Consider the following 15,075-nt stretch of genomic DNA (forward strand, 5'->3'; position numbering starts at 1 on the left):
ATGGACCTTAGAGAATGGGGATGGTTTATAATGAATGGTTATGTGGTAATCCTAATTCTGTCTGCCAAATTAAATATTGATTTAATGTATATCGTCTCAATACTAGTAAGCAGAAGGCATTAGAAGCAATTTGTTTTTGCTTTTTAGGTGCATCTTCACTGTCTTGCCCCTGAGTTACACTGACTGTAGCTTAGTGCCACAATTTGGTCCATAGGGAACTTAGCCATTATCCCATAGGACACCACAGTGTGCCTACATATTGATAGTATTCTTCTAGGACCCAGAGAATACCAAATATAAAGTAGTCTAGATGCCCTGATAAGACACAAGAGTGCCAGGGAATGGGAGAAAAATTGCATAAAATAACATGTACCTGACACCTCAGTGAGGTTTCTGCATATCTAGTGGTTTGGAGATTGTCAGGTTACTGCTCTCATGTTAATGATGAATTAGTAAACATTGTCCTAACCCTTCCCACAGCCATCATTAGCACTAAGAGAGAGGCATAGCATTTGATAAGCCTCTTTGCTTTGGTGGGATGGGGGGAAATTGCCTACACTACATTTGTTTGTACTTTCTCAGCCCATTTATAGGTGTTAGAGAGGATATGGAGAAATTGGAGACTTTGTGTGCCAGAATTAAGTGGGGCCAAGAACAGGGGAAGACTCTGTAGCTGGGTCACTTCTGCCATTTGACTCTAATACCCAATAGAGCTCAGTGTTCAGTGTCTGTGGCCACTCAGGATACTGAAATGGGTTTGTGACAAGCCAGGACAGGACAATCACCAGGGAGGATTGCAAATTCTTGGTGCAAATCAATGCCTTATTCAGCAAGTGGCAATTCTCCTTCAGAGAAGGAATTTTTGTCTTGAAATTAGACCAGGTAGATCTTGGATTGGAACCAGTATTACAGGCAGATCTTTGTTCTTAGAGCTCCCAAGATGGTGGTGGGCCGCTCCCAAGATGGTGGTGGGCCACTCCCAAGATGGGATGGGCCACTCCCAAGTGGGAGCAAGCCTTTTATTCTCTGACCTGAGGTTCTTGGCCTCACGGATTCCAAGGAATGGAACCTTGGGCCATATGGTGAGTGTTATAGCTCTATTAGAAGCTGTGGGTCACAGAAGAGAACTGTGGAACCCACCAACTAGTGTTCAGCTCAACTAGGAAGAACCTGGGCACTTAGCCATGCAGGAACAGTGGCGAGCCTTTAGCCCAATTGGGAGCAGCAATGGGCACCTCGCTGGATCAGGAGTGCAATGGACACCCTGCTGGATCCAGAGGGGTGGAAGTCAACGGCGGGTCTGGGACAGTGGTGAACAGCAGTGGTGGATGGCAAGTGAAAGCTCAGCTCGAGCTGTAACAAACACAGACCAGAAGAGTGTGCAGTTGCAAGATTTAATAGAGTGAAAACAGAGCTTCCATATATGGGAGGAGACCCAAAGTGGGTTGCCGCTGTCTGCTTGAATGCCTGGGTTTATATCCTGATCATTGTCCCTCTCCCTGTGCTCTCAGGCGATATATGATTTGACTATTTCTTTATCTCCTGCTTTTAACCTAAGTTGTATTTTAGTGAGCCCTCCTTACTACCTGATTGGTCAGGTGTGAGCTGAGTTACAAGCCACGCGTTTAAAGGTAGATGGAGTCACCCTCCCCAGCTAGGCTTAGGAAGTCTTAGTTGGCCTTGGAAAGCCAACTAGTCCTGTCTCTTAGTACCCCTTCTCAACAGGAAAACCCAAGTGCTGTTGAGGAGGTTGGCCAACGACCACTCTTAACTGCTTCCTGCTGAATTGGGGCATAGTAGGGGTCGTGCAGTTGAGATTTCCTCGGGAGGGGTGCCTTCGATGTCATCAACATTGGAGCATGGGCTAGCAGGTCAGTCCAGGGGTCTGCAGTAGATCTTAGTCATGGACTGCATCTGGGGCTCCATTTGAAGAATTATTTGTAGTTTTACAGCTTCGATTCTGGAAGACACAAACTTCACAAGGAGGTTAAAGATACAGGGATTGAAATGTATGGCCTGAAGTACAGGGGATTATTTCTTTGGCACACTTCACAGGCCCTGACTATCTGCTTGATAGTTTTGAAAAGTCCTGGTCCAGTAAATAATGATTTGGCCATCTGATGGGTGCTATCAATGCCTAAGTGAAAGGTCTAGTGAAGGGTTTTAAGTAATTTCCATTGGTTAGCTGCAGGCAAAAGTATTTTTCCTTCTTCGGTGCTTAGCCATCCTGTGGGGGAGGGAACTATGTCCTCGTGAGGTTCCCCATTCTATTTCTTCTGCTGAGTACTGGGGCTTGGTTTCCTGGAGGGGATTACCCCATACTAGGGGTCCTTCTATAAGCATTTGTAATGGAGGGTCCTGCCTTGTGGCTCTTCTTGGTTTCAATATACGCTTGGTGGTTCCCTTCTATTTCCCTTCCCTTTCCTTTCTGATCACCCCAGCAGTGTATGACTGCCACCTCTTTAGGTTTCTGTACAGCCAATAATAATCTCCTAATGGCTTCCTGATGCTTGATAGGTGTTCCCTCGGAAGTGAGGAATTCCCTTTCTCTCCATATTGCTGCGTGGGCATGGAGGACTAGGTAAGCATACTTAGAGTCTGTATATATATTAACCCTTTTTCCTTCTCCTATGTTAAGGTGTATAATGGCCCGTTTTTGCTAGAATGTCTCTCCCTAACAAAGGAGTGGAGCTTTCAGGCATAATTAGAAAGGCATGTGAAAAGAGTAAAGTTCCCCAGTCACAACTGAGTGGCTGGGAGAAGTATGTAGTGACTGCCTGTCCTAGGACCCCTCGGATAGTGACAGATCTGGAAGACAGTTGTCCGGAACAGGAGAGTAAGACTAAGAGGGCCGCACCAGTGTCCAGGAGACTGAAGGGGTGGCCTGCCCCTCCACACCTGTGGGCGTTTCTCGTTAGGTGGAACGAGAGACTTGAGAAAAGAAATGAGACACAGAGACAAAGTATAGAGAAAGAAAAAGTGGGCCCAGGGGACCGGCGCTCAGAGTTCCCGGTCTGAGTTCCCTTAGTATTTATTGATAATTATCTTTACCATCTTAAAGATAAGGGAGTGACAGGACAATAGGATCATTTTAGGGAGAAAATTAGCAGTAAGACATATGGATAAAGATCTCTGTGTCATGAATAAGTTCAAAGGAAAATGCTGTGCCTTGATATGCATATGCAAACATCTCCATAAACCTCTTAACAGCATTGTGCCAGCAAGTCCCGCCAGCAAGTCCCACCTTATGCCGCAAGGCGATTTTCTCCTATCTCAGTAAACAGAGCGTACAATCGGTTTTACACCGAGATGTTCCATTGCCCAGGGACGGGCAGGATTTTTAACCAGCAAGCTGCCTTCAGGCACTTGTTTAACAAAGGACATCCTGCACAGCCCAAAATCCATTAAGCCTTGAGTCACCACAGCACATGTCTCTTACAAGGACAAGGTTGGGGGTAGAGTCACAGATTAACAGCATCTCAAATACAGAGCAAAATGGAGTCTCTTTTGTCTACTTCTTTCTGTATAGACACGGTAACAGGCTGATCTCTCTTTCTTTTCCACACAGGAGACAGTTAACCTCCTGGCCCTCAATGGTCAAGCATACCCGGGGCTCTGTGAGGGTGATGGCATGGGCTGATGCTTGCCCCAGGCACCCTCAGTCCTGCTGCTGGATCATCTGGTTGGTGGCTTCTGACTCAGAGGACCTTGGTAGTGGGCCTTCCAGTGAGTCCCTTGACATAAGGGGCATGGACAAGGGGGCAGCTGATTTCTATATGGACAATCTTTTTTAAAGTGTCCTTGCAGACCGCACTGGAAGCAAGCCTTATTAGGCATTCGATTTGCCCAGCCTTTCCCTGTCCCAGAGTCTCCAAAGTCAGCTTGCCTGAGGGCCATGACTAAGGCGGTGGCCTTCTTTTTATCCCTGTTTGTCCTGTTCCACCTGCTCCTCCTGATCTATATTATAAAAAACCAAGGTTGCCAAGTTCAATAGGGTTTCTAAGTTTTGCTCTGGGCCTAAGGCAGACTTTTGAAGTTTTTTCTAATATCTGCAACTGACTGAGTGATAAACTTATCCTTTAGTTGGCCTTCAATAGAGTCAGGTGACAGGGAGGTGTGCTTCCTCAGTGCCTCCCTTAGTCTCTCCAGAAAGGCAGTAGGATTTTCTTTCTTTCCCTGTGTTATAGTGGACATAACTGAGTAATTCATAGTCTTCTTCCTAGTTTTCCTTAGTCCTTCTAGCATGCAAGTTAGCAAATGTCTGCGGCACCAATCTCCATGTTCTGATTCTGCATCCCAATGAGGGTCTACACTGGGAACTGCCTGCTGGCCTGTAGGGAATTGTTCTCTTTCCTCTGTTGTCATCCTGTCCTTGACCTTACTGAGATACCAGATATCGCCAAACTCTTGGGCTGCAGTTTTGGCAGCGCTTTTCTTATTTGGGGTTAGTGTCTGATTTAGCAGTAACATTACATCTCTCCATGTCAGATCAAAGGATTGTCCTAACCCTTGTAAAACATCAATATAGCCATCAGGGTTATCTGATAGTTTACCTAGGTCTATTTTAATTTGCCTCAAGTCTGAGAGGGAAAAAGGTACATGCACTCTGACTGGGCCAAATTCTCCAGAATGCATCTTAGGGGCATTTTTCCCTTGGGGGGAACGTTTCCCGTTTGAAAAAAGAACATAGGGATGCAAGAACCCCTAGTCATTTTCCGATGAGCATTGGTCTTACAGCGTCCTCTGCGGTCCTAATGCTTATTCCTTTCCAGGGTGCGTAACCACCCATGGACCTCTGCTTATGGGATTAGTTACGCTCACCGATGTAGCAGTCTGCACCCCTTTTCCCACCTTTCTTGACCACAAAGAAAGGAGTCCAGGCTGCTGGATTCTAGTGATCCTTTACCAGCGTGCCCAACATTGCCTTTGTGCTCAGGGGTGAGTCCTAGAGCTGGGCTGGGTTCCTGAGTATTTTGTAACAACCCAGCTGCCCCATCAAGATGCATTCCCATAAACAACAGTTCTTATGCAAATTCGTTTCAGAGAGGGTTTAGGTAACCTTTTGAGTCAGGATTGATTCTGTTAAGTACTTTAAGGCTTGGCTGAGTGCAAACAGCTTGCACAGACCAATTATTAGGCAATTCTCCTAACTCTGCTTCCATAAGCGTCTCCCCATCAATTACTGAATACCCATTGTGGTTTTTTTCTCAATCACCCAGGAGGAACCATCTATCGTCCTGTCCTGAAGGGAGTTCCTCCTAGGTCTGGTCCTTTGTATAGTAATTAAGATTTAAATCCCCTGTTAGGAAATCTGCTGGGTTAAGGGAATTTTCCGTGGTTAGTGTTAAATCACCTTTTTCTAACAGAATAGCCCCATGCTTTAAGATTTTTGAGTTAGTAAGCTACTTTTTTGCTTTTTTTGACTTAGGATAGCTCTGAACTGGTGAGGTGTGCTCACAATAAGGTTTCCTCTAAAGGTTATTTTTCTACTTTTAACAAAGCAGTTGCCACTACTGACTGAATGCATTTGAGCCATCCGCGGGTTACTGGGTTAAGGATTTTTGATAGGAAGGCTAAGGGTTGTCAGTGGCCTCAGTGCTTTTGGGCTACACCCTTGTTTACACTGACAATGAGGTGGTATTGGAGTGTTATAGGGACACAGAGAAGACCTTTAATTATTAACTATAGGTTTTAAATTTACCCTGGCTTTTAAAGGAATAGGGTACATTGTTTTTGTTTTTTTCTTTACTACTTCTATTTTTCTTTCTTTCTCTCTTTGACTTTTCGTCTCTCTCTTTGACTTTCTCTCTTTGACTCCCTTTCTGTCTCTTTGTCTCTCTCCTCTCTTTTTTTGTTCTCTCTCTCTCTCTCCTCTCTGTCTCTCTCTCTCTGTGTCTCTCCTCTCTGTCTTTGTAGATGGATTTTGGAAATACAGTGGAAGGACGTTCGCTCTGTCATGCCCAGACCGTTTGTTCCCCAAAGAAGACCACCAGAGTCCAGAGTCAAAGCCAAGCGGCAAGGATCTTTACTGCAAGTTCGAACTTGATCCCTCCATTCCACAGCATACAAGAGGGCCTCGAACAACGCGAGTGCTTGCTTTTTATAGCCCGATGTAAACAGGATATGTAAAGTTACAGGGAACAAGGTAATTCTCTCGGTTACAGCATTACAATTGGTTAACATTCTACATTTAGCATTCCTTATCGGAGATCTCCCAGGTGATGTTTTTCTGAAGTTTGAAAGAAATATGGAGGAATGTGTTTGTGCTGGGCTCAGGAAGTTGGGAGATATATGGGGGATGTGCCTCATTCCTTTCATTCCCCCTTTCTTTTCAGGTAACTCTAGAGCCAATCTTGGGTCTTATAAGTCTGACTCTGTTTCAGCGTCTACAGGTTGGTATTGGGCTCTGAGGACCATGAGCTGAACAGTGTCAAGTCTTTTTCTGACAAACTGCAAAATTCTGTTAACAACACAAGGTCCTACGGTTAGCAGAAATAGTAGACTTAGCAGGGGTCCAAGGAAGGGAGCCGACAGAGAAAACATAGAGGAATTCCACCATTGGTCTGCAGCTGAAGCAAACTGCCATGTTTTTACTTCAGTGCTTAACTTGCGTAACTGTTGGACCCGGTCTTCTACAAGCCCTGATTTATTTATGTAGAAACAACAGTCTTCTTTTAAAAACATACATGTACCACCTTTTTTAGCAGTGAGTAGGTCTAGGGCCCTCCGGTTCTGCAAGGTTACTTGAGCTAGGGACGTGAGCTGCCGCTGAAGGGATGCAAGGGACTCAGCTGACTCCTCCATAGCAACGGCAAATTGTTGGTACAACTTGTTGCTTTCTATGAGGGTGTGACTTAGGGCTCCCCCCGCCATCCCGGCCGCAATGAGGGATGCGGTGAGGGAGATTCCTGCAATGAGGGGGAGAAATATGGCTCGTGCAGGTCTCGGTCTAGGGACTGGGTGAATAGCAGTACTAGTCCAATTACCAGTGTACCCTAGGAACTCGCCAGCAGTTAGTAGAGTCAACCGGGGAACTAATGTGACAGGAAGACACAGTAGGTTGGTAACAGAGGGACTAGATAGGTCCTTAGATAATGTCCCATTACACCAGAAGAATATGTCCGGCGGAGCCCTTAGGGTGATATTAGGGGGCATTGCAGTGATGCTGCAGAGGCTGGAATTGGTTCCTGAGAAACAGTAGGGAAAATTTTCCTGACTGGGGTTTAGGTGCTGGTTTGGTGTTTTCCTCAGCGGCCACTAGGGCGGCTAACGTTAGGGCTAGACTACCTAACTGCATGTTTGCAGTGAGCTATATTGCCGGCGCAGGGTGAGTTTTAAGGGGTTGTTCTTAGCTCTGTCCACAGTCCACGTGGCCGGTGCTTTAGCCGCTGCCGTGATTGGTCCTAGAAGGTCGGAGGTTGGGTCCACTGGCTTGACGTGGGTGTAGTGGATCCACGACGTGATACCTTTTACCTTCAGGGCGGTGGGTGTGGTCAGGAGTACCTGGAGTGGTCCTTTTCACCTGGGTTCTAGGGTCTCTTGTCAGTGTCGCTTAACCAGGACCTAGTCTCCCGGCTGGTACGGATGGGGTGTCGGTGGGGGACCGGTCTCATATAGTTCCTTCAGCTTGGGCCAGATCTCTTGATGAATTTTCTGCAAGGCTTATAGGGAAAATAAGAGTTCAGAGACATTTTCTGTTTCAGATTTGAGCAGATCATCTTTTAGACTGGGAACCAGGGGTGGGGGTCTGCCATACATGATTTCGTAAGGGGTAAGGCCCAGTCTGTAAGGGGTATTACGGGCCCAGAACAGAGCGTAGGGGAGAAGGACCACCTAATTAGTGCCAGTCTCCATAGTCAATTTAGTTAAGGTCTCTTTTAAGGTCCGATTTATTTTTTTTACCTATCCTGAACTCTGGGGCCTGTAAGCGCAATGTAGTTTCCAATTTGCCCCAAGGATGGAAGCCAAATCCTGACTTACCTTAGCGACGAAGGCCAGCCCATTATCTGACCCTATCTGGACGGGGAAGCCATACCTGGGGAGGATATCTTCCAGAATTTTCTTTGCTACAACCTGAGCAGTTTCTCTTTTGGTTGGAAATGCTTCAGTCCACTCTGAAAAAGTATCTACAAAGACAAGTAAGTACCGATACCCGTACTTTCCTGGCTTTATTTCAGTAAAATCTACTTCCCAGTAGATACCGGGCCTGGTTCCTCTAAGCCTTGTTCCCGCTGCAGCCTGGGACCGGGAGTAGGCATTGTTAAGCTGGCAGACTTTGCAACTTGCCACGATGTTGCTGGCCATCTCGGCTGTATGTCTGAATTTGAGCTTAGAGCGTCTGATCAGGTCTGTTATCCGCCGAGCACCCAGGTGGGTGGTTCGGTGGATGTGTTCTAACACTTGTTGTCCTAATTTTTCTGGTAGGATGGTTTGGTCATTAGTATCAGTCCACCGCCTATTCTGGATCTGTTTTAGGGGAAGCTTGTCAATCCACTGGAGATCTTGTTCTGAATAATCAGGGAAATGTGGCAAGTCCCGGGGGCCTGGGTCAGGGAGCTGGAGTGCAAGGAGTTGGCTGGGAGCCTTTGCCACATTTCTTGCAGTTTGGTCTGCCAGAAAGTTGCCTTGAGCAGTTGGAGTGGTTGATTTCTGATGCCCTGGGCAATGCACAATGGCTAACTTTTCTGGCTTCCATAGCGCTGTTAACAGGGCTAGGATCTTTTGCTTGTTTTTTTTATCTCTTTTCCTTCAGCCGTTAGTAACCCTTGCTCCCTGTAGATGGCCCCGTGTATGTGCGCCGTAGCAAAAGCATATCGGCTGTCTGTATATACTGTCAGCTTTTTCCCTGCCCCTAAGGTAAGAGCTTGGGTGAGTGCTATCAGTTCGGCCTTCTGGGCCGATGTCCCCGGGGGCAGGGGTCCCGCCCAGATTACCTCAGTCTCTGAAATCACTGCCGCTGCAGCGTACCTCTGGCCTTGATGCATGAAGCTGCTCCCATCAGTGAACCAGACGAGGTTAGCGTCAGGGAGTGGGCAGTCCTGCAGGTCCTCTCCAACTCCGTGCACCTGAGCTAGTATCTCGGTGCAATCATGGAGCGGCGTGTCCAGGTCCGGGTTGGGCAGCAGCGAGGCAGGGTTTAAGGTCGTTGGGGGCAGAAAGGTTATCCTGATAGGATTTAGTAGTAGTCCTTGGTAGTGGGTGAACCGGGCATTACTTATCCATCGATTAGGTGGCTGTTTGAGTACACCTTCCATGGCATGTGGGGTAACGACCCGCAATTCTTGACCCATGACAAGTTTATCAGCATCTTGTACCATCAGAGCCGTGGCCGCAATCATTCGGAGACAAGGGGGCCACCTGGCAGCCACTGGGTCTAACTTCTTTGACAGGTAGGCAACTGGCCTCTGCCAGGGGCCTAAATTCTGAGTTATTACCGCCTTGGCGACACCTTTACTCTCATCCACGTATAAGTGGAAGGGCTTGGTGACATCAGGTAGTCCCAGTGCAGGCGCAGAGAGTAGGGCGGTTTTGATCTGTTGGAAAGCCGACTCGGCTTCGTCTGTCCAATTAAATGGCTGCTGCCCCCGTGTTGCCTGATACAAGGGTTTAGCCAGTTCTGCGAACCCAGGTATCCATAGTCTATAAAATCCCGCCGACCCCAGGAATTCCCTCACTTGTCGGGTGGATTGTGGCCTGGGAATCTGCAGAACAGTTTGCTTCCAGGCGTCTGTTAACCAGCGCTGCCCTCTTTTTAGCAGGTACCCCAGATATGTTACTTCTGGCTTACAGATTTAAGCTTTCTTTGCCGAGGCTCGGTAGCCTAGATTTCCCAGAGCTTGTAAGAGACTCTTGGTCCCTTGAATACAAGCTTCTTGGGTCTCAGCAGCAATCAGGAGGTCATCAACATTTTGTAGTAAAGTTACCTCAGGGTGTTTATGTCGGTACTCACCCAGGTCTTCATGGAGGGCCTCATCAAACAGGGTAGGAGAGTTTTTGAATCCCTGCGGCAGCCTGGTCCATGTCAGTTGGCCACTTATGCCCTTTCCAGGGTCATTTCACTCGAAGGCGAAGAGCTTTTGGCTCTGAGGGGCTAAAGGCAAACTGAAGAAAGCATCTTTCAAATCTAAAACAGTGTACCATTGATGTTTAGGGTTTGGGGTACTCAGGAGGGTATACGGGTTTGGCACAGTTGGGTGTATGTCCACAATCCTCTAAGTCTTCTAATTTCTGGAGTTTCCTTTTAATGTCTGGGGCTGCCTGATTTCCGAAAGACATTACAACAGCTGCCTGACTTCCTGGAGCCTCTGGGTCTATGGGGGTGTACTGTCTAAAAGCTTCCATTAACCTTTCTAAGTAGGTAGCTGGGCTCTCTATCTTTCCCTGCAGAACAGAGTATACTTTAGCCAAATTAGTGGGCTTGCAAGCAGCTGCCCAGAGACCCGCCATTAGAGTCTGGCGATAAAGGCGTAGCCGTCCCCTACCTTCTGCCGTGTTGTAGTCCCACGCCGGCCTGTATTCTTTCTCGCTCTTCCGTTGTGAACAAGATTCGGAGGAGCTGCTAACAATCATCCCAAATGGGCTGGTGGGTGAACATGACACTATCCAGTAAAGCCATTAAATCTTTGGGGTTGTCTGAAAACCGAGAACTCTGGGTCTTCCAGTTATACAGATCACTGGTAGAGAATGGCCAGTACTGGAGCCTGGGGATTCCCGTGTCATCTGGGGGTCCTATTTCCCGAAGGGGTAGAGCCACTGTGGAGTCAGGCCGCTGGGGGTGGCTAGCCCGCGAAGTGCGCCCTTGCGTCCACCCCGCCGGCCCTTCAAAGTCACTTTTACTCTTAGCGGGTCCTTGTGTGCCGGCCGCCTCCCATCTGCCTGCTCTTTCCCCCGGCTTAGCCCGGGGGGGCTGGGGCCTGGGGCCCGGAGGGGTACAGAGGGGGGTTCTGTGAACAGTGGGTCCCCGCTGTCAGGTAGAACAGGATGGGGTTTCCCCGCACAGGTAGAACAGGATGGGGAGGGGCAGTTGGTTGCTTGGATTTTAGTGGTCGAGCAACCAGTGCCTTACAGGGTTCAGAGGCTAATTGGAAAGGGGACAGCCAAGGAGGTGGGTTCTCAACAAGGTCCTGCCATATGAGGATATATGGGATTTGCTCTAAGTGGCCCGCACGCCCAGGTAGGAAAATCTTGGACTTTACCCTAGTGATGACAGCAAGTCGGAAGGTCCCTTAGGGTGGCCACTCCACATTAAAGGCAGGCCATTCGGAGCGGCATAGGGTAATGAGCTTTCCCCTCCTGATTTCCAAACTAAGATCATGGCCCCTTGCTCTTACATCTTTGAAATTACTTGTAAGGAGAGATAGGGGAGCGCTCTGGGTATTACCCATCCTGTACTAATTTGTAGTCTTTTCCTGTAAAGGAATATGGGTTAGAATCCCTTTAAAGGAAATCTGGCTTATTAATAATATTTAGTTGCAAGTGCGCCCCGGCAGTGCGGGTCAGAGACAGCTGCTGCCCGATCGCAAACGCGCTCCAGCAGCTTAGATCGCGAGCGCGCCCCGGCAATGCGGGTCAGAGACAGCTGCTGCCCGATCGTAAACACGCTCCGGCAGCTCAGATCGCGAGCACGCCTTAGCAGTCCAGGGTCAGAGACAGCTGCTGCCCGATGGTAAACACGCTCTGGCAGCTCAGATCGCGAGTGCGCCCCGGCAGTCCGGGGTCAGAGACAGCTGCTGCCCGATCGGAAACACGCTCCGGCAGCTCAGATCGCGAGCGCGCCCCGGCAGTCCGGGTCAGAGACAGCTGCTGCCCGATCGCAAAGGCGCTCCGGCAGCTCAGATCGCGAGCGCGCCCTGGCAGTCCAGGTCAGAGACAGCTGCTGCCCCATCCCAAACACGCTCCGGCAGCTTAGATTGCGAGCGCGCCCCGGCAGTCTGGGGTCAGAGACAGCTGCTGCCCGATCGCAAATGCGCTCTGGCAGCTTAGATCGGGAGCGCGCCCCGGCAGTCCGGGTCAGAGACAGCTGCTGCCCGATCGCAAATGCGCTCTGGCAGCTTAGATCGCGAGCGCGCCCCGGCAGTCCGGGCCAGAGACAGCTGCTGCCCGATGGTAAACGCGCTCTGGCAGCTCGGATCGCAAGCGCGCACTGGAAGCCCAGGTCAGAGTTAGCTGCTTGGATCGCGATCGCGCTCTGGCAGCTCGGATCGCAAGCACGCACCGGAAGCCCGGGTCAGAGTTAGCTGCTCGGATCGCGATGGCGCTCCGGCAGCTCGGATCACTAGCGCGCACCGGAAGCCCGGGTCAGAGTTAGCCGCTCGGATCGCGATCGCACTCCGGCAGGTCAGATCGCAAGCACCGCACCGGAAGCCCGGGTCAGAGTTAGCCACTTGGATCCCGATGGCGCTGGGGCAGCTCGGATCGCAAGCACGCACCGGAAGCCCGGGTCAGAGTTAGCCGCTGGGATCGCGATTGTGCTCCGGCAGCTCCGATCGCAATCTAGATCAGACGAGAGCCAGGGGACGTCTCCCACCGGTCTCCGCTGGCTGTCCTATAGCGCGTCCGCCAGGACTGAGCCAGCTCCAGTTTCAGACCTCGCGAGTCACAGATTCTGATTCAGAACAGACACAGACAGACAAACGGAGACCAGCCGGCTCACCTATCAGTAGATCGATCCTAGTAGATCCCTTGACCAGGGGTCTGGTGGGCTTGGGGAATCCCGGACGAGCCCCCAGATGTTATTCCCAGACCGTTTGTTCCCCAAAGAAGACCACCAGAGTCCAGAGTCAAAGCCAAGCGGCAAGGATCTTTACTACAAGTTCGAACTTGGTCCCTCCATTCCACAGCATGCAGGAGGGGCCTCGAACAATGCGAGTGCTTGCTTTTTATAGCCCGATGTAAACAGGATATGTAAAGTTATAGGGAACAAGGTAATCCTCTCGGTTACAGCATTACAATTGGTTAACATTCTACATTTAGCATTCCTTATCGGAGATCTCCCAGGTGATGTTTTTCTGAAGTTTGAAAGAAATATGGAGGAATGTGTTTGTGCTGGGCTCAGGAAGTTGGGAGATATATGGGGGATATGCCTCATTCCTTTCATTAGAAAGCCTTCTCGCAGTAAGCCTCACACCTGAGTCTTTAGTCCAGTGGCCACACTAATAGTTTTTAACCACCTGACAAGTGCCCAGCATTTTCCTCCAATTCTAAGGAAGGGTAGGATAGAATAGCAAGCAAAAGTAGTCTGATATTACTCACCACTTTGGAGAATCTCCGTACAGGCCACCAAATGTTACCGGTGGGTCTTTGTTCTTAGAGCTCCTAAGATGGGGCAGGCTGCTCCCAAGATGGCAGCAAGGCTTTTGTTCTCTGACCTGGGGTTCTTGGCCTCACAGATTCCAAGGAATGGAACCTTGGGCCATGCGGTGAGTATTATAGCTCTATTAGAAGCTGTGGGTCATGGAAGAGAATGTGGAACCCAGCGAGTAGTGTTCAGCTCGATTAGGATGCATCTGGGCACTTAGCCATGAAGGAACAATGGTGAGCCTTTAGCCCGATCGGGAGTGGCAATGGGCACCTCGCTGGATCAGGAGCACAGCAGACACCCTGCCAGATCCGGAGATGTGGAAGTCAGTGGCGGGTCTGCAATGATGGCAAACAGCAGCGGTGGACGGTGAGCAAAAGCTCAGCTCAAGCCGTAACAAACACAGACCAGAAGAGTGTGCAGTTGCAGGATTTAATAGAGTGAAAACAGAGCTCCCATATAAGGTAGGGGACCCAAAGGGGTTGCCCTGCAAAGGGGTTTTGCCCTGGAGTGTTTTATTCTTGGGGCAATAATTTATTATTTGGATTATCAAGGAAATATACTTTCAATATAAATAATATAACTTCTTTGAATCTGTCTAATGTGCCTCACAGGATTTAACAATATGTAAAATTACATATCACAAAGATTAAAAACTTGTGAAACACAAATAAGCATCAAGAAAAAAGTAAAATTACCTCTAATGCCACAAGCTAAACAAATGTTGATATTTTGATGCCTATTCTTCCAAACTTAGAGTTAAGAACCAAATCTCTTCCTGGGGGAAAAGTTCAGCTAATCACCAGTCACTTGGTGGTCTCCTATCAGGCTTTCCATCTCTTTGTCCTCCTATATTCACTTAGAAATAATCCTACTCCTTTCCTAAAAATAAAAAAGGAAATAGAGGCTAAGGAATTCAGTTTTATCATCAGACATTTTCACTTGTTGCTCTCCTATTTCTACCCAAAATAATTCTTAAAACCACATTTGTATAACTTTCTTTCAGATAGGATGAAGGAGTTTGTGTCATGCCAAAGAGAGCTAGAAAAGCCAGTTTAAAAAGGCAATTCACATTTTAGAAGCATCAAGAGAGTTGCAGAAGCAGCAAGGACTAGAAGAACTAAAATTCCAGAGAGGAAAGAACCTTTTGGAAGTGAGTTGATGGACTGCAGTCACATTTTCTGGGAACATTTTCCAATCTTGGGTGCAGGCTGATAATCTGCCTTAGGTCCAAGCTTGGGGCTGCTGCTGAAGTACTGGGAACCCAGTGAAACTTTTGGTGGTCACTCAGGGTTGCTGTGACAAGACTGTAGACTTGGGCGACATTAAACATATAGCTGTTTTTTACCTCTAGACATTTTCAGAATTCTAAAACTATATGGGGCAAGAGATGATAAAATTAAGGAAAATCTCTGGGAAAAAGAACAGAATTTATAACAATTTCATGGTACTAAGAAGATGAAAATTCATGGGGTAGAGAAAGGGGAAAGAACACACGAGGAGAGAGTGAAAGCCCTGAAGAAAGTAGTGAATTGACACTGAGGATCTGCAGCCACTGTTCCTCTGGGACACTTGCCAATTCTAAGCCCAACTAGAGGCTGAGCTCCCAATGTTGGCACCAGCATACAGGTATCAGGAAATATGAACACCAGAGGAGCTTGTAACAGTTGTGCCATGCTGGAGCATAAAAATGGAGACTTTGGAGCCTTTAAATACACAGCTAGTTTCACCCTTCAAGAAAATTACTGAGTTGTGAAGCTCCATGAAGCAAGAATCTA

General features: G+C 48.4%; 1 long non-coding RNA gene across 1 annotated transcript in view; it reads left to right on the forward strand.

Moving 5' to 3' along the window:
- The window catches only part of LOC126951655 (uncharacterized), a 50,805-nt gene extending 36,970 nt beyond the window's left edge, over positions 1–13,835 (forward strand). Inside the window, exons 2-3 of the long non-coding RNA XR_007724580.1 lie at positions 5,917–6,145; positions 12,924–13,835. This is a non-coding gene — a long non-coding RNA (uncharacterized LOC126951655). The remainder of the gene's footprint in view (positions 1–5,916; positions 6,146–12,923) is intronic.
- The last annotated feature ends 1,240 nt before the right edge of the window (positions 13,836–15,075 follow it).

Source organism: Macaca thibetana, chromosome 3, assembly GCF_024542745.1.
Source record: "Macaca thibetana thibetana isolate TM-01 chromosome 3, ASM2454274v1, whole genome shotgun sequence".
In the NCBI taxonomy this organism is placed as follows: Eukaryota; Metazoa; Chordata; class Mammalia; order Primates; family Cercopithecidae; genus Macaca; species Macaca thibetana.